Source organism: Schistocerca cancellata, chromosome 9 (assembly GCF_023864275.1).
Source record: "Schistocerca cancellata isolate TAMUIC-IGC-003103 chromosome 9, iqSchCanc2.1, whole genome shotgun sequence".
NCBI lineage: Eukaryota > Metazoa > Arthropoda > Insecta > Orthoptera > Acrididae > Schistocerca > Schistocerca cancellata.
In genome coordinates, this window is record NC_064634.1 from 177,359,299 (window position 1) to 177,387,179 (window position 27,881).

The window sequence follows — 27,881 nt, forward strand, 5'->3', positions numbered from 1 at the left end:
AATTTTTTTAATGTAACGAAATATTTTCTTAATTATTTCCATCCCATATTTCACCCCACTAGGACTTAAATTTCCAAAAACAGTGAAACACGTATTTTTTTTATTGCTTACAGAGAAGCTAAATACTAACTTTTATAAATTTAGCTTTGAAAATGCTTTCATAATAAACTTTTCATTCCCTATTCCACCCCCTTAGCGGGATAAATATCCAAAAACACAAACACGTACTTTTTGTTTCTAACTGACGGTCAAATGCCAATTTTCTTATATGTAACTTTAAAAATGCCTTAGTAGCTCTTTAATAATTTAGTTTCAGAAACTTTTCACCCACCATTTTGCCCCTTGGTGTTTGGATTTCCAAAAATATTGAAACAAATACTTTTTTATTTATGATAGAGAAACCAAATACCAATTTTTGTAGTTTTAGTTTCAAAATTGTGTTAATAGCGACATACTCTCAAAAAGCCTTTCATCCCCTATTTCATCCCCTTGGGAGTGTGCTTTCGAGCAATCCATTCTTGAACGATGCCTACAGTATAAAATCTACACCCTCTCCACACTGCTGGTTCCTATCCCTAACGATTTTGGGCTGGCTATGATGAGTCAGTGAATCAATCTACTCCTATCGCAGTAACCGAGAAGTCGAACACCAACTTTTATAGCTGTAGCTTTAAAAATACTTCCGTAGTTCCCTAATAATGATTTATTTTCAAAAAAAAACTTTCACCCACTACTTCGCCCCTTCTGAGTTAAAATTTCCAAAAATACTGAAACACGTAATCTTCAGTGACTGACGAACCAAATACCAATTTACGTATATCTAGTTCCAAAATTGTCTTAATAGCGAAGCATTTTCAAAATAGCCTTTTATCCCCTATTTAACCCCTTAGTGGTATAATTTCGAAATATCGCCTCTTAAACGATGCATACAGTCTAAGATCAACACCCTCCCCCAATTCCAAGTTTCTATCCTTAGCGGTTTGGGCTGAGCGATGATGAGTCAGCCAGACAGGACATCGTCTTCTATATGTCCTGAAGTCTGAAGACGTGCACATGGAGAGCCACCATGACACATCATCACGGTTCCGTAATCTTGCACTTCGTTGACAGACCGTCCTTTCCTGCTTGCCCTGTCTGTGGACACGGTGGTTTCGATAGCATACATAATTCTTGATTCGCTCTTCTGGATGACTGTGTTGTACACTAGCAAAGCTTCGGTTACCTGAAATGTTCTTTGTAAATTGTGACAGTTTTAACTCTTTCTTGTGGGCTAAAATGAGATTGGCGACCTGTTAGACTGATATACACTCCTGGAAATTGAAATAAGAACACCGTGAATTCATTGTCCCAGGAAGGGGAAACTTTATTCACACATTCCTGGGGTCAGATACATCACATGATCACACTGACAGAACCACAGGCACATAGACACAGGCAACAGAGCATGCACAATGTCGGCACTAGTACAGTGTATATCCACCTTTCGCAGCAATGCAGGCTGCTATTCTCCCATGGAGACGATCGTAGAGATGCTGGATGTAGTCCTGTGGAACGGCTTGCCATGCAATTTCCACCTGGCGCCTCAGTTGGACCAGCGTTCGTGCTGGACGTGCAGACCGCGTGAGACGACGCTTCATCCAGTCCCAAACATGCTCAATGGGCGACAGATCCGGAGATCTTGCTGGCCAGGGTAGTTGACTTACACCTTCTAGAGCACGTTGGGTGGCACGGGATACATGCGGACGTGCATTGTCCTGTTGGAACAGCAAGTTCCCTTTCCGGTCTAGGAATGGTAGAACGATGGGTTCGATGACGGTTTGGATGTACCGTGCACTATTCAGTGTCCCCTCGACGATCACCAGTGGTGTACGGCCAGTGTAGGAGATCGCTCCCCACACCATGATGCCGGGTGTTGGCCCTGTGTGCCTCGGTCGTATGCAGTCCTGATTCTGGCGCTCACCTGCACGGCGCCAAACACGCATACGACCATCATTGGCACCAAGGCAGAAGCGACTCTCATCGCTGAAGACGACACGTCTCCATTCGTCCCTCCATTCACGCCTGTCGCGACACCACTGGAGGCGGGCTGCACGATGTTGGGGCGTGAGCGGAAGACGGCCTAACGGTGTGCGGGACCGTAGCCCAGCTTCATGGAGACGGTTGCGAATGGTCCTCACCGATACCCCAGGAGCAACAGTGTCCCTAATTTGCTGGGAAGTGGCGGTGCGGTCCCCTACGGCACTGCGTAGGATCCTACGATCTTGGCGTGCATCCGCGCGTCGCTGCGGTCCGGTCCCAGGTCGACGGGCACGTGCACCTTCCGCCGACCACTGGCGACAACATCGATGTACTGTGGAGACCTCACGCCCCACGTGTTGAGCAATTCGGCGGTACGTCCACCCGGCCTCCCGCATGCCCACTATACGCCCTCGCTCAAAGTCCGTCAACTGCACATACGGTTCACGTCCACGCTGTCGCGGCATGCTACCAGTGTTAAAGACTGCGATGGAGCTCCGTATACCACGGCAAACTGGCTGACACTGACGGCGGCGGTGCACAAATGCTGCGCAGCTAGCGCCATTCGACGGCCAACACCGCGGTTCCTGGTGTGTCCGCTGTGCCGTGCGTGTGATCATTGCTTGTACAGCCCTCTCGCAGTGTCCGGAGCAAGTATGGTGGGTCTGACACACCAGTGTCAATGTGTTCTTTTTTCCATTTCCAGGAGTGTAGTTATGGGTGGGAGTACTGAATATTAATCCGCGTCTACCGATAAACATTTCTGATTAATGTGCGGAGAAACACGTCGCGTAGTTTATTCCTCGCGTCCCGTCGTTGGGAATGCCTGACATTTGGCAGTGTCCAAGAATGGGATTTCGCACGGCAGCCCGAAAGATCAAAAAGAACATTCCAAGTAACCAAGCTTTGCTAGTATACAATACAGTCATCCGGATGCGCATATGGAGTTCTGTATGACAACGAAACCATTGTGTCCACAGACAAGACAAGCGGTAACGGACGGTCTGTCAACGAAGTGCCAGATTATGGAGCCGCGATAACCTGTCATCGTGGCTGTCCACAAGCACGTCTTCAGACGTCAGGCCATTCATTTGCTTCCTTTTGATTTGGTGTTAGCAGGAAGACAAAACGACAACGGTATTTGCCCCCAATTGCTTGCACGGAAACAAAGCTTATTATATGGTTCCTCTCCCTGTCACCCTAGCAACGCTAGCCAGCTTTCTTTAAGAATAGTAGGAGCCCCATTAATACAGATATGTTAGACATAATCTCTTCCTGAATTAATGACACAAATGTTATGTGTCTTATGGCCTCAAGTGCTCCGTACTGAAAGATTAAATGTGATGCTGTTTCAGCCCCTACAACACACAGTTTACGCTAGGGGCATCTTTGTTCCCATTGTGTGCAAACGATTCCTGAAGTTCCTATGGCCAGTCATCAGACCTATTACGACTCTACTCTGCCTATTGTTTAACTCCAGGATTACACAATTTCTGCTGAAGGATGGTTTCGGCACTATAAGCTTGCCGTTTTATTGGTTTTAGATCTTATTATAATATTCTACGTGCCCACTCCTGCTCCAACTACGTAGTTTTCATTTTCCCTTGACGTTAGTTGTGGTCATGACAGGGAGAGATGGCAATCGTAATAGCATCAGCTATATTACTGAATTTATAAAGTGATACGTAGTGTCCTCTGTGCTGTTACCTTGAGAGACTTTGTATGTGACAGGACATTTGTTTACTTTAAGAGAGAAAGTGAAGAGGCGTCCAGCGACAGAGGTAGAACTTGCTCTTAGCACTCTGTCAGGGGCCAAAACTGAGTTCAGTATTCTAGTCCTATGCTGCAGGATGTGGCAGATATTAAGCTGATAAGAATAGATTTCTCCAGCTGATGGGAGAATACTTAGAGAAAATACAGCCTATATCATAGTGTTGTACAGGATTTTCACAAGTAATGGTACTTTATCGACGTGAAAACGCGTGTCATCTGAATTCTTCTGTCATCGAAAGTAACTCATATAAAAGGGAGGAATCTACATTCCACATGAGAAATTCGGGGCGTATTGACTTAACAACATCTTCGTTTCGGATTCCTTAAACTGAGGAGTGTATGGCAGGGGTGGAGCTGCAGTTAGTCCACGTCGCGTCACATTATGGGGAGGTGGAAGAGGCACATGACGTCTGGGGAAAGCCTTTGAAGTCATCAGATGTGGAGGTTATTAATTGATATATTAATTATTTTGCAAAGTGCTGAACACAGCACCCTACAACTACCACCTAGGTACAATGGGCTTTAGAAAATTTTTACGTAGTTCTGAAGGAGTTTTTCGATTTTTGTGATACAGAAATACGTCTAAGATTCACCGGTCACACTCGGCGTTATGAATTTTTCCCTGAAAGTGTCAGATTCCAAAACAAAATGACGAATCTGTCAAAGTGTCGGTATTCAAAAGGCCTGCTTTTCACCTGGGAATCAGTTCTCCATATGGACTGAAACACATGTTAAGTCGGCACTTCTGTGTTCACGCTGGAAATGGGAACTTTTTAGAGCGATTCGGTTCTGAAGCTAACAAGCTGGAGATGGCAGCGGGCAGGCAGAGTGCAATGAGTAGAAAGCACTTCTGGCTGTTCTCGTCCCAGTGCGCTGGAGTGAGCACACAGAGTTTAGGCACGGCGGGGAGGGGGCATTATCGACTGTTCGGTGTAGCAGCCGAGCCGGCTGTTTGCTGTGACGTAGTTGTGAATGGCGAGGGGTGGGGGGCCGGCGAGCTGCGCGGCGGGGTAGCGCAACAGGCTGCCGGCAGGCGGTGTGTCCGTCCGCAGTTGTGCCGAGGTCGCTGCCAGCAACAGGCAGCTGCGGCGGGCGCATCTGTGCGCTTACCTTCTTTGCTCCCGCACGGCGGGCCGCATCCGACTGCTGCACTAGGCGGCGCTTCCACTGGCGGGCAGTTGCCAAATTTGCCGACTCCGGTTTCCGCGGCGGTAGAAGAGGAAGAGTGCGATTACACAAGCTTATTCGGTACACTAAACGGTGAACTGTACGAAATGAATTAAGTCTCGAAAGGAGAAGGCAAACATTAATTAAAGGTAAATAGTTAGACTGCTACAGTGTTTACAAGGAGAAAATCCGCGACTGAACAATGAAAATTTAGATTTCATTCAGTTGTTATAAGGCCAAATACAAACATAAATATATCCTACGTGGAATTTTGTTACTAGGTGAAACGTGTCCTTTAGCGTTTCGTGCGTCAGCTCATCTTCAGGTGACTATTCAAAATTTATTATTATATTACCGTACTCAATTTAATTCAAATTTCGGTATGTCAGTGAAGTGAGAATCTGCATATTGTTAGTAAAATGCATCTCCCGGTATTTGTGACGAACGATACGTATTTAGTTTAGCTGAGTGTTCCAGCCCAGCTTACACTTTAATCTAATGAAACGTCGGCAACAGTCACATCACTGACTTGCCGAAATTTGTAAATATGTCGATACTCAGTCTGGGACTGTGAAAAATTAATTTTGAAAGGTAAGTATTTCCTCATTATAGATTTACATGTATGTCACAGAAAATATGAAACAGTCTGTATTTGTATTTCGTCAGGAAAATAATGTTGCTCTGTTTCAGCATAACTATGGCTCGTACGTTTTTTGCGTACAAGGATGAGAATGAAACAGACTAAATGCTCTGGTATACACAAATTATTCTACCACACGAGACTGTGTCATCAGTTTTATCAAAACGTAACTGCTGCAACCAAAATCCTCAATTCTATACTTCTTATGCTGAAATTTTTCTGTGCAACTGCAGTTTTTCTCCTATATTCCTCTTTCTAGTGAAAAGTTTAGTATTCATACATATTTTATTAGAACTTCTCATTCTGTCTCTTATTGCAAAGTTGTTCTGTTAACTTGTTTTCCTCGCCATTCCTTCTAAGTTTTAACATCCATTTATTCTCCAGTATTCACAGGGTCCATGTTACACTTTCATACAAAATTTTGTTGCCGATGTACAACCTAAGCAATTCCTTCGCTAAACTTGGGTCAATTTTTTGTATTTTGAAAACCGTTTTCTTGCAGCAAACATTGTTTGGCTGCGCCAATGTACTTACAGTTTCTTACACAAAGTAATTTGCACGAAGAGTTGGCCATATTCAGAGGCGTAAAAAATCTTGGAAAAGTCTGAGTGCTTATAGTTACCATAATATCATTTTCATCTTGAGAGTAGTATAGTGAACGGCTACTATACTTTGAATAAGACGGTGGTTATATATCTTTCTGGAGAATGTAGCTGGCTGGTCAATGATGAAGCTGCAAATTTTCCATGAAAGCTTAATCCTCATATAAAGAAACCACTCTTTCTCTCTATAGATTAAGTGGAATCCATCAATGTGCTATTACAGCCTAATTAACGTAAATTTGATGATGGGTCTTCAAATAGATATCAAGAATTCATTCAGAAAAGAATAATAGTCCTCTTCCTAATAAAACCGACAGAGTCTGGAGGTTCGTGCTACGAAACCGGATTTCATTAATCCAGAGGATCTATAGGACTCTGTAGTACTTCGTAATAAGTAATCCAAGTTCCGATAGAAATAACCACCAACGCATACCTTTTGCGTATTCATCGGCTTGTGTGTTTCAGACAACACTTCCCTACATAAATTCGAACAAATTCTAGTAATGATTCTTTACTATTAAGGACTCACATGCTTGAGATCAAAATTTCAGCAATGGTGGCTTGCAGCAATGCATTGATCTTACAAAGACTCTCTTTCTAACAGATCAATTCAGTTTTCTCACATCTTTCGCAAAAGTGTCCCCTGCATTCCAGCATGCTGTTAACATGGGCATTTCACAGAGTAATGCTGCGAGTCCAAGAGCGCTGAGGGAACTCACAAGTGTTTCGCTGTGAGTGTTAGGTATAATGAAGCGAACATTTCACATAAGTTCATTATCCGGCTCCAGCTGGCAGAGACTGTAGTGGTGGTGGTGGTGGTGGTGTGTGTGTGTGTGTGTGTTTGTGTGTCAGTTGTGCTTTTCCGCGACTCAGCATCTGCGCTGTGTGGTGAGTAGCAACTATTCTTTTCATAATATTGTTAAACGTAAAATATTAGTCTTTTATTCGCGTAAAGTAAACGGCGTCGGCTTTTGTCGTGTTACGTACTCTGTTTGGTCTAGCATAATGGGATCCTGTAATGGTGCTCTACTGCTACACTTCGTGTTGGATAGTGTAACACGTGTTTTCTCTCAAACAAGTTCGTGGGATTTGGCGTAAAGGGTATTGGTAAATCAGCTGTATGTGCTGTGTAGAACCTTACAAGATTTCAAGCAGGACATGGGAGTAACCTTCGCCAAAGATCGTCGATCAACTGGGGCAACTATTCTGGATGTTCCTTCGTCCAGAGACTTTTTTCCACACAACTCTGATCATCTGCCTATTGGACATTAGGGAAGGATGAAAAAAAGAAGTAAGAAAGAAAAAAAATATCAACACTAGCTGATGATCGATGACATATTAACCTCCGATAATTTGGTCACTCTACGTCTGCTCCACTTTAAACACCAGCATGAATTGAAACTAGTACAGTGTCTGGTCTCGAATAAAATTTCATGGTTTCCGATATCACTGTAACTGGAGGATCCACAACGAATTATAATTTCTTTAAAAAACACATTTCTCACTGTTAATGTCCAGCTAACGCCAGTCAAAATGTCATGAGAAATAGGGCAGAATACAGGACACCAAAAATGATTTACTGGTACAATTGTGATTTTCCTGAATGCTAAACACAGTAATAATTTCTGTATCTTGTATAGTCAGAATGTTACATGTAGATTTGTCATTAAAACATGAGTTAGTTTAGTTTAAGATGTTGCTGAACTTAGATACCAGGTTCAAATGCGCTGTAAATGCTACAACGAACTATCATGCCCTCTCATGGTCCCTTACCTTCTTCCTTCGTATAAAATACTAAACGAACTGAGAAAATGAAAATGACATTCATTATAGCGAGTTAGATGGATAGGGGACGATCAAAAAGTTTCCGTTAGAAGGCCGCACAGTCCAGAAAAACAGTACGCCAATCAGGCAAAATCGCGATGAGCATTGAGGCAATAATCCCACCGACACCCCATGTTGAAAGTACACGTTTGGTAAAACATCGTATCCTTCTGCTTGAAGAATTCCGTAACTGCCTGCTGCACATCCTCGTGTGAAAGCAATCATCGACCCTTCAAGGCATTTTTTAAATAACCAAAGGCTTGATAATCGCATGTGGAGTGAGTAGGTGTGTACGGTGGGTGCTCGACTCTCTCTCACTTCATTTGGTGAAACTTCTGCGTTACAACATTTGTGATAACGGGACGTGCGTTGTTATGAAACAGAGCACCCCTTGGCGCACCATTCTACAACGGTGGTTTTCGACAAACATGCTGCCCCAAAGACATATTTCATTCGCCGATGGATGTCTACCGGTGTTTTCCTACTGCAGCCAAGGAAAGTATAACAGCGCTGTGGGCCTGTTTGGAAGCATTTGGTAATAACGACGCCATAGTTCGCGTTTTCATATGCAACGGAAGTAAGTGGCGAAGGCACACTAGCCCCTTGCGTACATGTCGGTGTTTATACACCCGCATCGGAATCATGCGACGTTGCATCTGTGCTATAGCAACGTACTCAAAAGGAATTTCTTTTATCGCCCTTTATATTAAACAAACTGAGAAAGTTAAAACGACATTCACGATTTGAAATGAGATGTGTAATATGATAATCGCTCCAAAAATTCCAAGGAGTGAGTCATTATGTCGATTTATTTTCAGAAGTGTGAAAAATACTGCTTGAAATTTTGTTTTCATTCGATGTTAAACGATTAAAGACACAGAAAAAATTAATTTACGAATTTGAAAAATCCCGAAAAAAGATGGAGGTTCCTTGTAACGTTGTCGTATAAATGACACCCAGATTCGCAAAAATTTTAAATTCGGAAAAGTATTTTAAACATAGCTGCGCAACAGCAACGGTTCCACGTAAGAAGACTAAAAACAGCCGACCAGTTGCAATGGATAAAGAAATCTTTACCTAGGTTTCGGCAGATTTAAATCTGTCTTCTTCAGAAGGCGGCAATTTTACATAAATATGGAATGATGTATCATCGTCGTTTTTACAAATATCTGCATAGATCCATTAGTCCAAATTAAAATATAGCCCTGAAAATAGGGTTTGTCATGTAAATAAAAATTAGTACATGGATGTAGCAGAGCTTCTGTCTTCTGAAGAAGACAGATTTAAATCTGCCGAAACCTAGGTAAAGATTTCTGTATCCATTGCAACTGGTCGGCTGTTTTTAGTCTTATTAATTCGGAAAAGGTTTATCTGTGATCAACATGTATTTGTTACGTTTATGCAGAAATTTAGCTGAATCGCGTTAGCAGTTACGCCCGATTAAGAAACCTGTGGACAGAGAAAGAGGAAATATCTCGTTTTTATATGTAAAAATAACTTCATGTTCGACTTGAGATACAGAGCAAAATATGATGATCATTCGTCTAATAAAAAGTTAGACAACCGTTTTGACGCAAAGCTGCTGAACTTCGGAGTTGCATGGCTGCAAGTATGCGCTCACAGCGTACAAATTCCTGAAGCGTACATGGCACCTTCTGCACCACCCGACATCATCCGACAGGCAGAGGCGAATGTTCACATCTCACAGTGGTGGTGGTTTAGCTGTTCTTATGCTAGTCGACGGCGTACCGCGATCTTCCAGGTAATACGAGAGCTATCCACAAAGTACATTACGTTTTGGAATTAAAAATAAATAAAGTATTGGAATTTTTTTTATTATATGCAGATGAAAGCCACACTTAAGTACTACTTTTCTGCATAGTTGCCATTTAAATTAAGGCACGTATCGTAGCGATGGACGAGCTTGGAAATTCCTTCGTCGTAAAATTCGGCAACCTGCGCCTTCAACCACGTGGTTACCTCTTCTTTTGGGACAGAAAAGGTGTGATTTTTGTGGATTTCCTGGAAAGAGGAACTACAATAAACTTTAAAAGGTATTGCCAAACTCTGCAGTACAAAACAAGCGCAGGGGAAAGTTGGGCTCAAAGATCTTGCTGATTCACGACAACGCCAGGGCCCACACGGCAAATGCCACTCGTGAAGTTCTCGAATCTATTGTTTCCTCATCCGCCGTACAGTCCCGACCTGGCACCCAGCGTCTTCCACTTATTCCCAGTAATGAAGAAGTGGTTGGCTATGCAGCGTTTTGATGACGACGCACAGCTTCAAGAAGGGGTAACCACGTGGTTGAAGGCGCAGGCGGCCGAATTTTACGACGAAGGAATTTCCAAGCTCGTCCATCGCTACAATACGTGCCTTAATTTAAATGGCAACTATGCAGAAAAGTAGTACTTAAGTGTGGCTTTCATCTGCATATAATAAAAAAAATTCCAATGCTTTATTTATTTTTAATTCCAAAACGTAATGTACTTTGTGGATAGCCCTCTTATAACAGGAAGCTTGAGTGATCTCAGTGACTCCATGTGATATTACCATGTCTGCTGGATTTGTAACTGACTGCGTTTGATCAAAGATGAAAGACACACCCCTCGTCTGCTGCTACAGAGCATCATTTGGAATGACCGGATGGACAGCCTGCTCCACAGCACTTGCGTCTTGCATAGCGTTGTACAAACTCGGAGAAAGTTTCTCACTTCTACAGTTACAAAACCGTCCTACACTTTTTGCTATTTGGTAAATGTAAGAGCTCATTTAAAGACTATAAAGAATTAAATATCTTGATGCATCGATCGTGTTTTCATCTCTTCTGCAAAAGAAAAAACAGAAGTAACCTAGCCACCAGGCCCAAAGGAGAGGCATCCCGTCAGCACGAAGCTCTCCCTGTTTCTCGTTCAAAGCAACTCCTCAGTTGGCCTAACGAGGTTGAGTGCACCACACTCCACTCGTCACGGCATGAAAAACTCCGGGCAGTACCGGAAACTGAACTCGGGACTTCTGCATGTGAGGCAGACACCCTGACAACTCGGCTACAGTAGCGGACTTATACTCTGTCCACTGACATTAATGTGACCACCGTCAAAAGCCTGGATGACCAGCTTTTCTAGAGCGGACTGCTGCGAGACGTGCAGGAAGAGTGTCGTTGAGGCTCTGGAAGATACGGACAGAGATGTGGAGCTATTCTGACTCAGGTGCCGTGCCTGCCTGCTCTATTTCTCAGCTGAGGATCCGCGACACGAACAGTCCGATCGAGGTGGTCCCAAAGATTCTCAACTGATTTTAAATCTGGGGAGTATGGAAGCCAGTGGAGTAAGGTTAACTCATCTTGATGCTCTTGGAACCACGCACGTACACTGTGAACTGTCTAACACGTTGCACTATTCTGCTGATAAATGCCTAGAAAAAACAAACTGCACATAGAGGGGGACGTGGCAGCCAAAGACAGATGCATATCCTTTCTTCCAGGAGGGCTAGTTCTGCAAGGTTCGCAGAAGAGCTTCTGTGAAGTTTGGAAGGTAGGGGAGGAGGTACTGGCGGAATTGAAGTTGCGAAGACGGGTCGTGAGTCGTGCTTGGGTAGCTCAGTTGGTAGAGCACTTGCCCGCAAAAGGCAAAGGTCCCGAGTTTGAGTCTCGGTCCGGCACACAGTTTTAATCTGCCAGGAAGTTTCAGATGCATGCTTATGTTGACAAAATGTACCATCCACACAGACGGAATCATCCAGGGAGTGCAACGAAACATTCCGCAGACCATAATGCTCCTTCCTCCGGCCTGAATCCTTCCGACTATTGCTGCGGAGCGTTAACTTTCAGACGTTTCACGCTGTATACGCCAACGCCCATCTTCCCAATGGAGCACAAAACGTGATTCACCTGAAAAGGCCACCGGTTGCCACTCAGTGGACGTCCAACGTGATGAACAGCAGTCGGCATAGGTCCATAATCAGGTGCGTGCTACGGAGGCCCGTACCCAGCAACGTTCACTGAACAGTTGTTTAGGAGACCCTGTTGGTAATGCCTCGGCTCACGTGGGCGATCATTCACGTCTATTCGTTCACACACATCTCCGCAGCCGTCGTTGGCCCTTGTCGTCTATGACTCGTGGTGCTCCACAGTTGCCTTGAAGCGGTTTTTGGATAATGCCATTTTGTCACGCATGGCAACGCGAACAGTTTGCAAACTTAGCGGTATCGGAAATGCTCCCGCTCTTGGCCTAAATGCCAATATTCATGTCCGTGACATAAGATAAATGGCTCCGTTTCTTCATTAAGTCATCGACTGCACTGTTTTCTACGTCCCCCGACACGCTTTGTGTACCCTCCACGGCTAGTGCTGCTACGTGCCTTTTGTGAGTGGTTATTTAGCGTTGACGTCGAACATAGTCGGTGGTCTCATTAATGTGACTATACCGTGTACTTACTGGCCAAGTATGTACATTTGTCGAAAAGACACAGTGACGTTCAAAATAAGGGCTAGGTTATGAATTCTTCTCGGGTTATCAGCCGAGTGGTGGCGTCGTCTTGTCGCAACGTTTCGATGAGTTTCGTACCCATCATCATCTGGCGAAGTGTCGGGATGCTGTGATCTGCATATCTAAATAGCTGCTTGACCGTCGGCCGCTTGACCGTCGGCCAATCACGTTCCTCCGGAAAGGGGTACCGCGTCGGTGATGGTGGGGAACCGCGGCGCGGACCGGCTTCGAGACCCGGTGGCTCTCCAATCTGTCTGCGGATGCCGCTGCCTTTAGATCGGAGCGTTCCTGACGTATTTTGTCAGTTGTAGGATTTCACGCTGCACTGAGCTGAAAACCGCTATCCCTTTTTACTAAATTGTTGTGCAGACGTATCTCCACTGCCTCTTTGAAGATCGAGTCCCAGAAACCTTTGGCGCTGCACAGCTTCTTCGTTTGTATCTGTCTTTCCACAGTGTGATGCTAGCTTCTGGATATGAACGAAGGCTATTTAAGATACATTTAAAAATAGTAGGAAAAAGTGACGACTTTACTTCTTTAAAAAATTTATAGGCTCCGGTCACTATCATTTCTATGACCAGAGTTGTATGCTTGTATTTGCTTACCTCGCCATCAGAGATTGATTGCGACAGTTAAATCTGTGGAAAAATTTGAACATCGATACACATAAAAAAAATTAAAACATATTGTAAGAGACACAAAATTATCAACTGAAACATTATGACCACTCTCCAGTGCTAGATCGAATGCAACCTGGTGGTGTTGCGAACATGCAGTAAGGGAAGTACCGAGTGGTTATAATGAAAGTGCAGCTATTCAGGGACGTCCAGTGTGTGTTCTGATTATCGTATGCCAGCGAAACGTGGTACATATGCTAATAAGTTAGTGAGGAATCAATTTATACTGGGAAAAATTTAGTTCCAGTTCTGGCCACCAGGTGGAAGTCTGGCGCTCTACAACACCCCATCGAGCTGCCTGGCGCAAATTGTGCCTACAGCTGTTAATAATAAAATCACTATTATACCCTTCTCACTTGTTTGACCATTTCTGCCCACGCCGTGTCATTAATCCATTACATAAGAAAACATTTTAATATGTCTTTCTTGCAGACATAGTGCAGATTTTCACCTTCTGGCCAAAACTGGTACTAACATTTTTCCCAATGTAAGCCGTTTACAAACTAACACATTAGAACTTCTACCAAGTTGCGCTGCCATACGATAATTACATTCCACACTGCACGGAGAGCAGCGCGCTTCGTTACAGGTTCATTTAGTAATCGCGAAAGCGTTTCGGAGATGATAGATAAATTCCAGTGGAAGACTCTGCAGTAGAGACGCTCAGTAGCTCGGTACGGGCTTTTGTTAAAGTTTCGAGAACATACCTTCACCGAAGAGTTAAGCTGTATATTGCTCCCTCCTACGGGTATCTCGCGAAGAGACCATGAGGATAAAATTAGAGAGATTAGAGCCCACACAGAAGCATACCGACAATCCTTCTTTCCACGAACAACACGAGACTGGAATAGAAGGGAGAACCGATAGAGGTACTCAGGGTACCCTCCGCCACACACCGTCAGGTGGCTTGCGGAGTATGGATATAGATGTAGATGTAGACTTGTGCGATCTTCTGCACTTCAATTGTAATAACCCAGTATGTAAGATAATCAGAGACGAATGGGGAACAATTTTAATGACAATACGGGCAGAAAATGAGGGAATCGACCGAGACAAGCGGATTTCACAGACGTCTTATTGTTATGGATCGACACCTCTGAACCAGCGTCTAGGAAACGGCATAGCTGATGGCTGTTCACATTGTACTGTCATAAGAATCGTTGGAAAGTGACGGAAGTACGGGGAATGTAAGAGTAGTGACAAGGTGTTTAAAGTCCTTACCTCAACAAATAATGTTGAAGTCAGAGGCTTCCCCACCCTGTGAAGCAGGTTAGGCGGCGATTTGTTGAGGATCTGACGACAGAGTGCAATACTGGTGCGTAAACAAGTGTTTTGGAGCACACTGTTCAGCACACATTGTTGAGCATGAGGCTCAGTCAGAGGCTTCCCTGCCCAGTAAAGCAGGATAGGCGGCGATTTGTTAGGAATCTGACGACAGAGTACAATACTGGTGCGTAAACAAGTGTTTCTGAGCACACTCTTCAGCACACATTGTTGAGCATGGGGCTCCGTAGCAGATGACCCCTATTTTGTTTTCACTTTAATCCAACATCATCGTCAGTTACAACTGCAGTGGGTACAGGGTCATAGCTTTGGACCGTGGATCGATAGGAACACGCCGCCTGATCGGATGAATGGCGGTTCTTGTTACATCAGATCGTATCCGGATCGCCGTTATGGAGCGAACGGCTGCCCCAAACATGCACTACGCCACGGCGCAGGCCGGTAGGAACAGTGTCATGCTGTGGGGGACATTGAATCTGGGGCCTCCATGAATCATAAGGTAGTAATCGAAGGCATCATGTCGCCTCTGGACTACACGAACCTTATTGCGGACTGCATTCCTTCATGTACGCTGTCTTCCCTGATAACGACTGCATCATCCAGCAGGGCCTCATCTGTATCCAACAAAGTGTGACTGAGAGGCAGCCAGGTACCAGCTCTGCAGTCGCAAATCACCAACACGTTATCTGTGAAATTTGCGTTACCTGGTGCACCATAATTTTGGAAACCCGTCAGTTACATATCGAATACATACCACACACAATCGTTGCTGTATTGCGTGACAAGAGAAGTAGGGTTTACCAAAAACAACAGAAGCTTTGGGTAGTGGAGGATGCTCGTAGTGGCAAAGGAAACTTTGTTTCAGGATGCATCACACTTTCTAGGAGCATCTTACGATCACGTGTTTCTCTTCAGTGGTTAGAAGAAACTGCACCTCACCTGGATATTCATTGTCGCCCCATGTGGAAGTTTATGAACAAATGCTGTAAATGGTAAATGTTAAAATGTGAGAAGAAGGGAAAAAGAAAGATACACGCGTGCTTGCTTGTGTGTGTGTGTGTGTGTGTGTGTGTGTGTGTGTGTGTGTGTGTGTGTGGGTTGGGTGGGTGTGTAAGCACTTGGGACCAGCGAGGTTCAAATTACTATATGCGCATACGATTTAGGTGATTCATACGAAACCTGGAGTGCTATCTTTTTGAAGGACATGGCATGGGTTTCTTTCCGATAGTTGTGGAATTAAACGCAAAGACTAAAACATTAGGACTGCAATGTGAATTCCACCGTTAAATGCAGTGGAGAGAACATATAGCTGGAAAGAGTACATTGAAGGCCTGTATGAGGTGGATGACTTGTCTGTGACGTCATAGAGGAAGAAAAAGGACTCGACAGGTATTAAAAACGCGATGCAGTATTAGAATCAGAATATGAAAGAGCTTTTGCCGAGTTCATATCAAACAAGGCGAAAGGGATAGATAACATTCCATCAGACTTTCTAAAATCGTTGGGGGAAGTGGCAACAAAACGACTATTCATATTGGCTTGTGGGATGTATGAAACTGGCGATGTATCATCAGACATTCTGAAAAATATCATCTACTCAATTCCGTAACAGCAGACAAGTGAGAAAATTATAGCACAATCAGCTTAGCGTATCATGAATCCAAATTGGTGACATGAATCGTATACAGAACAATGGAGAAGAAAATTGATCTCCCAAATGACCAGTTGGGCTTCAGGAAAGGCAAAAGCATCAGAGAGGCAGTTCTGCCATTGCAGTTGATAAAGAAAGCGAGACTGAAGAAAAATCAAGACATTCATAAGATTTGTAGACCTGAAAACGGTGTTCGACAAAGTAAAATGGGGCAAGATGTTGGAAATTCTGTGAAAAATAAGCATAAGCTGTAGGGAAAGCAGGGTAATATACAAGAACCATGACGGAACAAGACTGGAAAACCAAGAACGAAGTGCTGGGTTTAAAAAGGGTGTAGGACGAGGATGTAGTCTTTCGCCCCTATTGTTCAGTCTGTACATCGAAGAAACAATGGTGGAAATACAAGAAAGGCCCACGAGCGGAATTACAATTCAAGCTGAAAGGATATCAACGAAAAGATTCGCTGGTGACATTACATCCTGGGAGAAAGTGAAGACGAATTACAGGATATGTTGAATGGAATGAACAGTCTAATGAGTACACAATATGGCTTGAGAGAAAATCGAAGAAAGGCGAAAGAAATGGGAAGTAGAAGAAATGAGAAAAGCGAGAAGCTTATCATAACTTGGGGTCGCGATGGAGACGAAGTTAAGGAATTCTGCTTCTTAGGCAGCAAAATAACCCATGATGGACCGAGGAAGGAGGACATAAAAAGCAAACCAGCACAATGGGAAAGGGCATTCCTGGGTAAGATGAATAAATTTCTGAGACTGTGTGTTCGGAGCACAGCATTGTATGGTAGAGAAAAAAATATTGCAGGAAAACCGGAACAGAAGAGAATAATTTGAGATGTGACGCTATAGAAGAACGTTGAAAATTAGGTCTGATAACACAATGAGTGAGGTTGTTATCCGCAGAATCGGCGAAGAACGAAACGTATAGAAAACAGCGACAAGAGGAAGGAACAGGATGATAGGATATATGTTAAGGCTTCTGCGAATAATTTCCATGGTACTAGAGGGAGCTGTAGACGGTAAAAACTGCAGAGGAAGACAGCGATTGCAATACATCCAACAAGTAACTGAAGACGCAGGTTGCAATTGCTACTCTGACATGTAAAGATTGGCACAGAATAGGAATTCGTAGCTGGTCGCATCAAACCAGTCAGAAGACTGATGACTCAGAAAATAATAATTGTGATGGCCATGCTTGTGCTTCTATGAACAGAAGTTTCATGCTCAACCTCGTTCCGTCCCTTGTTTCCACGACCTAGGGGCTTTTCATCCAGAAAAATAAAAAAGTAAACTGTAAAATACATTTGACATATGGTGCGGTCTACGTAATATGGTTCGGCTGCACAGGCAGATTGTGTATTGGATTAGCTTAGATACTCTATTAATTTTGTAAGACACATGCAGAAAAAGCCCTTGAGGGTGCTGAGCGTTAGGAAAACAGAAATACACAATTGCCCATCTAAAATTTCAGTACCGGAGAAGGATTAGCAAACAAGGAAGTTATACTTCTTGGACGTATAGAACATAGTAGGAAGAGTACGTGATTGTATGTGTCGGTGTTTGGAGGGCAGGGGTTCGTACACTATGCGGAGTTTAGTGCACAGAACCGCCGTCTGTGGCAAGATCAATGACTGTAACTGATTCGAAGTGAGCTTGGGTGATAAATACGCGTACATCTTCTCCATGACCACCTCTGTAGCCGATGGTCAACGAAAGAGGTCCTCATGGGGGGTACCTGGGTTCGATTCCTGGTACTGAAAGGACTTTCCCTGGGTGGAATGGCTGGACCGTGGTGCACTCAGCTCCGTGATGCCAATTCAGGAGCTACCTGACTGAGAGAAGGCAGCTCCAAGCTCGAAATGCTGAAATGTGGTGTGCTGACCCCATGCTGCTCCATATCACATCCATGATGACTGCTGTGGAGGCCACGATAGTCGGTAGACTACAGCATTGTAGCGGTTACCAGAGTTGATAAACTGCAGTGACTCAAAAGTAACATTCTGTTGGCAAATCATGATCGGATATTTCAGAGGCCAGGTAAAAGTCTTGGGATACCTCCTAACTTCGTGTCGAACATCCTTCTTCGGGGCGTAACGCAGCATTTCGACGTGGCATGGATTCGAGAAGTCACTGGAAGTACCCTGTAGAAATACTAAGCCGTGCTGCCTCTATAGCCGTCCTTAATTGAGAAAGACTGTATGTCGTCCTATATCCCACATTGATTTCTGCGGTTACTTCACGCATTATTGCTGGTCTGTTAGCACTGACAACTCGACGCAAACGCCACTGCTTTCGGTCGTTAAGTGAATGCCGTCAGCCACTGCGCGCTGACAGGTAACACCGAAATTTGGTATTCTCGGCACACTCTTGACGTTGTGGATCTCGAAATACACAATTCCCTAAACATCTCCGAAATCTATTGTCTCATGCGTCTAGCTACTAATGTGTTAATTCTCGCCGTTCGGCCACACCGGAAACTTTATCATATGAATCACGTGATAGCTCCGCCAATACACTGCCTGTGTACGCGATAGTACCGTCATCTGTATATGTACATATCGCTACCCCATGACTTTTGTCACCTCATTGCAGGTCATGACAGCATTATCACCACGCAATCTTCCACATTGTTGAAAGATAATGTTACTGAGGTCTTGAAGATGGGGCACAGTCCTCAGCCTTCATAAATGCGACGCACGATGCCAAACGTACCAGCTATGCGAACCAAGGGTGATTACGTTGTGATCCCGAAGCCACCTCTTGCCATCACACCAGCTGCTGAGTCAGTATATCCTAACGAATACAATCCGACAACGTTCGTTCTCCTCGCAGCCTGCACACACAGAAATGTACATTGTGTTACTGTTCGGAGAACGAGGACTACATGAGACCAGTACTATGTCTGGTACTGTCGCTGTTCGTGTGACTGCAAGCGTACTTACTAGAAAGTTACCTTTTTAGATACTTCACAATGATTTACTGAATATAGATATAGATTTCTCAAATAGCGGTAAATCTTTATGATCCAACAAAGGTTTTGTGGAATAGTTGCCTTAGGGTGGAGCTGTGAATTTAGGTATGCACAAAATACTTTACGTCTCGCCGCCTAGAATTGTGGATATGGAGACATACAGAGATGAGAGTCTTGACGGATATTGAGGTCTCTGGCGCTGATGAAGTTGGTGACGAAACGCGCCACTCTTAGCTGGATTTACTTTACCCTCCCTTCCCCTCCCCCCCCCCCCCACCCAAATCGAATTTGATAAGGGTCAAAGATTGAACATATCGATCAAGTGTCTTATAAATAACTTCTTTTTGACTTCTTTTGTTGTTGAACTACATTCCCCTAAGATTCTTGCAATGAATCTCAGCCCGACATAAGCTTTTGCTAGCATTAATTTCGTGTCATCATTCTGTTTTAGGTCGGTACAGACCGTTACTGCTACATATTGTTTACAAAGATTTATCGCCAAGAGCGTAATCGAAGAGTAATAATTCTCTTCGCTATTTACGAGCAGTACGTCACATTTATTTACGTGCGAGGTCAACTGCCAGCCGCTGTACCCATCCGTGGTATCCAAAATTGAAATGGCACCGGCACTATGGGACTTAACATCTGAGGTCATCAGCCCCCTAGAACTTATAACAACTTAAGCCTAACTAACCTAAGGACATCGCACTCATCCATGCCCGAGGCAGGGTTGAAACCTGCGACCGTAGCAGCAGCGCGGTTCCGGACTGAAGGGTCTAAAACCGCTCGGCCACAGTGGCCAGCCCGTGGTATCCAAGAGTCGTTGTGCTGTCCGAGTGGGAAGTTGTGTAAACGACACAATTCACTGACTCATGGTATGTAACATGGCAGTATGATTCTGCACAACTTCACGAGCGATGTACCTGTGCTTTCGGGTGCTAGTCGCACGGAGCAGTTGAGGTCCTGCACTGTGTTGGGTATAGCCGACTTGATCCCAAGGATTCCATGAGGGTCGTGAGATCCTGACCAACGTGGATCGTTAGACTTCAGTCTCGATAGGTTGTAAAGCTACTGCATCTGCTAGTACAGGTTACCGCTGTTACACGTAGCTTCATTCAGTCTTCTCACAAATAGCATTCAAGTGTGATTCGTCAATGCGTAGTCTTTCCTTATATACATGACTTAGATGGTGTTACTCCGCTACTACCTTGTGCAACTGTACTGAAACGATATTCATATTAATATCCAAGTATGTAGTACACTTCATGTTTTTTGGATACCTCCTCCATGGTTTTCCAATTTTAATGGCTAGTAGAGTACATACTACATATTATAGAAAAAACTAAAGTGCTACAGTTCCTTCCACAGATCATAACTGAAATGGGACAGAAGGTTTTAAACATATTTTCATTCAGAATGTAGTACAGAAACGAAACTTACCACGCAGGTAAACTAATACATTATAAAATGCATAAAATAAATCCTAGGCTATTGTAGCTAACAAAAAGTTATCTTACGCAGTTCACATAATGGCGCTGAAGAAGCGGAGAAGTTATCTACTACCATGGTATCGCGTTTTGTCATATTATTGGTTCTGCTAACAAATTTATTAATTGGTTTAATTGAGTTCGACACGAATAAAGCTTGTAGTCTTCTCTTAAATTGTATATTATTAGCAGCTAAGCTTTCATGATTGTCGGCAAGATATTTAAAATGTCTGTTTCTCAATAATGATCTCTTTTTCAGAACGCAAGTAAGAGATTTTAGAGCCTTTTGTGAACGGTTCTTATTCAAATAATGGCGAGCGGAGAAATGCTAATGTCGGAGCACAAGAAAGGTGAATACGTTCCTCCTTAACAGACTCTGAGAGAAAAGTGGGGAACCGACAGCCTAAATCCTCGTACCGCTTTCCTCGTTAAAAACCTTGGCGTGCGAACATATCCGCACTCTTTTAACAATGATCATTTGAAACGTTTTTACCCAGCCACTCTTTGTTGAGAAGCCTTCATACTCAGCAGCTCTCCCTCACTACCACTGTCTGTATATATCTCTCCCATTGTCCTTTTTTTTCTCCAATTTATTTGCAGTACATCCCACTACCACTGTTTCCTCTCTCAATTATTCTGTCTCCTTTTGTCTTTTTTTCCCACGGCCATTGTCTCCACCAGACCTCAGAAGCCCATAATTTCTGGGCAGTCCAACTTATGTTTTCCCCTGTAACCGCGTGTTTAAAATGTTCGTCGGTCTGGCAGAGTCCATACGCCACAAGCCTATTTATGGCCTCCACTAACCCGTATTTTTCATTTCCACTGTCCACTCTCTCTATTGCTCTTACTGCTTGTATCTCCGCCCATTCCTCTTTCTCCTTTACTGCCACTATCTCTCACTGACCACCAACACTTCCTTCCTCTTTGGTTCCCACTGTTATTGCCTTCATCCATCTCTTCTTTTTCACTGCCACTTTCTTTTTCACACCATCCCTGTCTCTTCTCTCTTTCTTCTCTCTATCTCATCTCTTCTCCACCATCATTGTCTCTCCACTGCTCCCTATCGCCCTTTATGTGCTCTAACAGGAGTATTTTCTGCCGGTTTCCTTCTTTTCTATGCTATATCAGAGTGTGCTGCATGTACGAAACGAATTCTAAACGTCAGTAAAGTTTCGACAACTAATGTGTATACTTCGATACATTTATATAATTTCACACAAATAAATAACAAACAAGTACGCATAGCGCAAGTTTACACCAAATCATTTGCTTTACACTTTTTCTGCATACTTTGCTCACCGATCGCAATTAATCGAGACAGCGCGTCACAAAGTTTTACTTGTGGAAAAATGCTGACTTGAAACAGAATTTGATGACCTCAGAACCCTTGCAATGACACAAGAACCCTTGCAGTGTGTTCATTACATCTGTCGAAACTACATTTGCGCCGCAGAACGAATATTACGTGCATATTTTACGTGCACTTACATGCATATTTTACAAGAATCACTACAGTTAAGTTCGAACGTCAGAGTATCGGTAATGGATAATAATAAGTCTCAAAGTTCCTTGAGAAATCAACTCAAGAACACATGGTAAAAATTTCGACGATTTGCCATGAATAGAAATTATAGAACTGTCTGTCTCCATAGCTGATACTTTCGAGTGTCTCTTGAGAGCGGATATAGTTTTCTCAAAACGGGAAAATAACATTCCTAGGTGAATGCCTAAGGAATGCACAGTTCAGATTTGTTGCATTTGCTATGGTTAGTGATTTAGATGACTGTGGTCCACGGTACGAAAACTGCAGGAAAAACAGTTTTTTGCAGTTTTCTACATACGTCTGGTAACTTTAAATCTCTGAATCTCGGTAATGGTTAATTATACCGAAAAAAGTTTCGAAGTTCACCGAGAAATATAGTAAAAATTTGGACTATTTGCCATAAATAGGAAGTATAGAAATTGCCATTCCCACAATTTGTACTTTTCGCACTCAAAATTCATAATTTTACGGGGCTTTCTCAGGAACAGTGCATGAAAATGTGCCCTAATAAGTCGTCTAAGAACCACCTTAGACAGTACGTAATGGAAGAGAAGCAACCGATTTGCTCAATTTTCCTGGGCTGGAATGTTTCATCCTTAATTTTGACCCTGTAATGTAGGATAGACACAATATGCCCGTTTTTCTCTTGGGTATACAAATAGTCTCTATGCCAAGGGCTATCGGAAACACTTGAGCCCTTTGCCTCTGTTATCAATAGAAGCTGAGATATGACTCCTTCAAAAATGGCATGCGGCTTTTTGGAGCATATTAGTACTGCGCCTTGTCGTACACGGATAGCTAACGAGAACTAAGCTATTTTAGAGAGATAAAATGTTAATGATGCAATCAGTCCGGAATAAATATACCTAGTTTTTTAACACACCTGTGCGGGACGTTCTAACGATTTCCTGTAAGTCAAACATCTCAAATGTCGGTACCGCTTTTAAGAGTATTAATGAACAAACAGTCTCACTCCCTATCACCGTATAATGGGAAATGGAAATTTTATCAGTCTGTTACTCATTGTTTTATACTGTTTATTGCATCAGAGAAAATACCACCACGGTATAATGAGATCATTATACTTTCCGCACCATCAAAGAGAGGATATTGTGTACCTCGTGTAATACATTACAGTGTGGGAACTTCGAGCGCAGAGATTTAAGAGATGATAGAATGACTACACATATCACACACGACAAAAATATAGATTTTATTCTCATCTCAATAGAAATGTTTTAACTGAGTCTTTGTACCTGTGTATGTGCCTTTGTATGTTTTTCTTCCCTTCAGAAAGAATTTTAGATGAATGCTTCACTGGTTCTTCAGCCATGGAAAGCAGATTTATTCCACCCATCATTTATAGCTGTGTTAATCCACAGTATGGATTTACTCCTGATGGTTACGTAGGCAACCTGGCAGAGCGTGGCGTATGGGTGCGGAGACAGCATACCAATGTCTCTACTAGCGATCTCACACATGTTAAAACATTAAGTTAATGCAAGAGCTGAAGAGGGGATCAGTTCACTGTACAGTGAAACTCTGTTTCATCACAAAAGCGATACCGAGTTGTGAAGTGTACTGCGGGCATCTTGTTAAGTGGACGTACTGGAATTTGCTACCATTACAGTTCCGTTGGTGGAGCACCACGGTATACGTCGAGCAAGGTGCCGTAGAAGCTAGGACCATGCTCCCGCAATCTGGGGGACGGGTTCAAGTCCTTATTTCTCCATTCTGATTTAGGTTTCCTACACAAAATGCAAAAGCGAAAATCATTTTTCCAGTTTGAAACAGGCGTCTAGAATCTTTGGAAGGAAAGGTACTTGTTATAGACCAGATGCCCCAACAACGTGTCGTTATGTGCCTTTTGCATGAAAATCTGTGATATTTTCATAATTTTAGATTGGGCTGTGCAAGTAGAGCTAGCTCCAAGATACACTCCTGCACGGTATTTCAGGGCATGGCCAGTATCAAGAAAACATTTTCAAATCCCGATCTAAGCAAAAAATAGTCGTAATTTAATCATCCACATCGACTAACTTTGAATTTGCTTCCTGTGATAGTTCAATGATATTTCCTGAGTGTGACAGCAATCACAAAGAAACAATTTTCGTTGTTGTTGTGACTACAGGGTCTCATGATACACTAGTGTCTTTCGAGGCAGTGAAATGAAAGCGTGAAAACAGTAGAAAAAGAAATGGCTCTGAGCACTATAGGACTTAACTTCTGATGTCATCACTCCCCTAGAACTTAGAACTACTTAAACCTAACTAACCTAAGGACATCACACACATCCATGCCCGGGGCAGGATTCGAACCTGCGACCGTAGCGGTCGCGCGGTTCCAGACTGTAGCGACTAGAACCGCTCGGCCCTCCCGGCCGGCAAAACAGTAGAATCCAACAAAACTGCATGATGGTGCTGTGAAGACAACGTAGCAAGCATACATGAAAGGCTTGTGAAACAGCATGGCACAGCGCCATATTGACACTGTGAATAGAGAAGCACATGACAGCATTTATTCCATACCAGTCTGGCGCGGTGAAACGGCAATTTTGTATTGTGGTTAACAATGAGACAGTCCTAGGGTGCATAATGCTCTTTATTGACTCAAAAAGTGGATATGGCGTCATCAGAATTCCTGGAAGTACAATGAAAAATATTAAATAACCGCTCCTGGTCCTCTCCTGAGCTACTTTACTCAACAGGGAAAACCAAGAACGTAAGTCTTCTGTAGTTGTCTTAAACAATCTCAGGCAAACTCTAGAATAGTTCATTACGCAAGGCCATGGTCGACCACCCACTCTATCGCTGTAAAAACAAGCTTATCTAACGTAAGTAGATGTATTTTTGGGCTATTTAATTCCTTTGCCGTATGGTGATCAATCCTGTACCATTATGAGATGAACAAATAAATATACAATATATATTTATTTCCATAAAGGTCAGAGAAAAACAGTGAATAATTATTGCCCCAAAGACTGTTTGCAGAGTATAGCCATTCTGAATCCCCAAAATGTCCCCCTGTCATAGCGAGACTCGGTATGAACCTGAATTTGATACCGAAAGTATACTTTCAGTACGTTACCTATCTTTGCCTTAATGATTCAGACCGAGTTGGAGAAGGGCTAAAGCTATGACTGGCATTGGGACGAGAGGGTGTTCAAATTCATTTATGTTTTTTGTAATTTCCTGGAATTATTTAAGGACGATAGTGTCATATCTCCTAAAAAAATGCTCTAGCACGTTTCCCGTCCCATCTTTTTCCGGTGCAAACTTGTTCTGCGTCTCTAATCATCTCGACTTTGACGGAACGTTAAACGCCTATCTTCCTTTCTTGAGTACCTCATAAAGATATTTTCTCTTTGAGAAAATTATTTAATCAAACATTTGCCGAATAACAAGAAACCAGTCCAAGTTTCTCGTTCTACCGATTAACAGAAGTTGCTGACCCAAGCTACTCCATCATGCTGGAAGTTCGTAAACAATTACCGTGTTGAAATTAGATAATTTCAGCTTTTTTTCTCATTTTCATCCGTGACTTAGATCGGACCTGTTCCATAGCTAAACGCACTATAGGAAAAATTACGAACAGTAATCAACTAAATGTGACCGAATGATTCGATTTCTCACGATCACGCATTTAGGGTAGACTTTTGCGAATTTTCCGTGACTCTGTGGGTGCCGTGGAGATATTTGAGGTTCGGAAATGATAGCTTTCGGCGGCTATTTAACATGGCTGCTTGCTTACGTTTCCGGTATTGCGAGTCACACAGCTGTCAGTTCGATAGGGCGTCATGACAAACTACCAGCCGATGCGGCGGGTGTGTTGTGCCTATCTGTCACCAGCTATCACGCTTCGTGCGCGCTCACACAAACGCACCACGCATAATGGAGGGGGGAGGAGAGAGGGGGGGAGAGAGAGAGAGAGAGAGAGAGAGAGAGAGAGAGAGAGAGAGGGAGAGCGAGGGGGGGGGGGGGACCTAGAATTGATAGGTTCTTGAAAGAGCTGCATCTAACTTTCCGCTATGTTTCACTGTAAGAAGAGTGACACAGGTTTCTTCAAAACTATACCGTACAATCCTATGTTGTTGTTGTTGTGGTCTTCAGTCCTGAGACTGGTTTGATGCAGCTCTCCATGCTACTCTATCCTGTGCAAACTTCTTCATCTCCCAGTACCTACTGCAGCCTACATCTTTCTGAATCTGCTTAGTGTATTCATCTCTTGGTCTCCCTCTGCGATTTTTACCCTCCACGCTGCCCTCCAATACTAAATTGGTGATCCCTCGATGTCTCAGAACATGTCCTACCAACCGATCTCTTCTTCTAGTCAAGTTGTGCCACAAGCTCCTCTTCTCCCCAATTCTATTCAATACCTCATCATTAGTTATGTGATCAACCCTATATAGATTTCTTGACACCTCATTCCCTTATTAAGGGGCCAGTTCACTTTGAACTCAAGGTAAATTGGTGATTTTCGTGCTTTTTTCAGGTAAAATAAAATACTAATGCGAAATATAGTTCTATTTATTACACTTTTGTCTTTAAGAAATTATTATTATGTCGCGTTAGACGCTCCCTGTAATCGCTCCTCTATGTGGAAGTACCTCGTGCAGACGGAATATTCGTCATCGCCGGAAATTCCGGAAGCCCTCCTGTCAGACCTGTAACAAACTAATGTTGTACAAGACATTTTCGGTATATTTTCTATCCGCATACTTAGGACAATTGAAAAATATTAAGTTCTAACAAAATGGCGACGTGCTGAAACAAACGTTATATTTTTTGCCCAAAACATGGAGGCAAAAGCGTGCATTGAAAACAGGCTTTTGGAAGTATCGCAGAACTGCTGCCTAAGTTCACATAAAATTCGATTTAGAAAGCAGACATTAAATTCTGATCAAAATCGTACGTATCGTTCTCAAGATATATTTCTCGCCAATTTGAAAAATACGGTTTCGAGAAAACGTGTTTGAAGTTTTGGACTAAACTTTTTGTAATTGACACCTCTAGTCAGCGATCCCTGGATGATATAGAAATCCTTCCACATCCAAAAGAAGATCATCGGCCGTCTTCTTCGTGGCCATGGTGATCCTGTGGGCATCCTTGTCAGCTTCTGTCCGCCGCTGCTAAGCTCGCTCGATACGCCTTTCGTCATCTTTTCTGCAGACGTCTCACGTTCGAGCACTTTATAGTGTCCCTAATGCCTGTTGTGAATGATTTTCGGAGACAATTTTTCACAAATCGCATTGTAACTGGATAACGGAGTTTCTGGCGAACTTGTATGAATGCTACAATAAAATAGACGTCCGAGAGAACGTCTTAAGCAAAAAAAATCTATATTCTGAGATTTTCATAGAGACCTAGCCCAGTGTTCATGGCTAGAGTGACTCCTTAGACGCTTTCCTAGACGTGCATATTGATCAGAGCTTCTTAGAATTCATATACTATAGACTTTCTTAGACGCTTGAGTTCAGCAGCCTTTAATCTATGTGAAATCACCGATTTTTTTTTATATTTGTGAACCAACCGACACGTTCCACACCTTGTTGAACTGTTGCAAATTTCAAGGTGTGAAAAAGCATGAGGGCTGTTGTAGATTTAATCATACCCTCACTGCTTTGTGGGAGCAGTCCGTAGTGTTGGCCTCAATTTCTGCTCGTGAACCTACTCTAGGGATCGTTAATTAGTTTTACGTGGCAGATATGGCCGCTGATTCTGCGCAATGTCCAACTGCAGCTGACAG

The 27,881-nt window shown here is 43.2% G+C and overlaps 1 protein-coding gene across 1 annotated transcript in view; it reads left to right on the forward strand.

Moving 5' to 3' along the window:
• The first annotated feature begins 4,856 nt into the window (after positions 1-4,856).
• Positions 4,857-27,881, forward strand: part of LOC126100704 (rabphilin-3A) — a 1,079,132-nt gene continuing 1,056,107 nt past the window's right edge. Inside the window, exon 1 of the mRNA XM_049911320.1 lies at positions 4,857-5,281. The gene's annotated coding sequence lies outside the window, so the exon portion shown is untranslated. The remainder of the gene's footprint in view (positions 5,282-27,881) is intronic.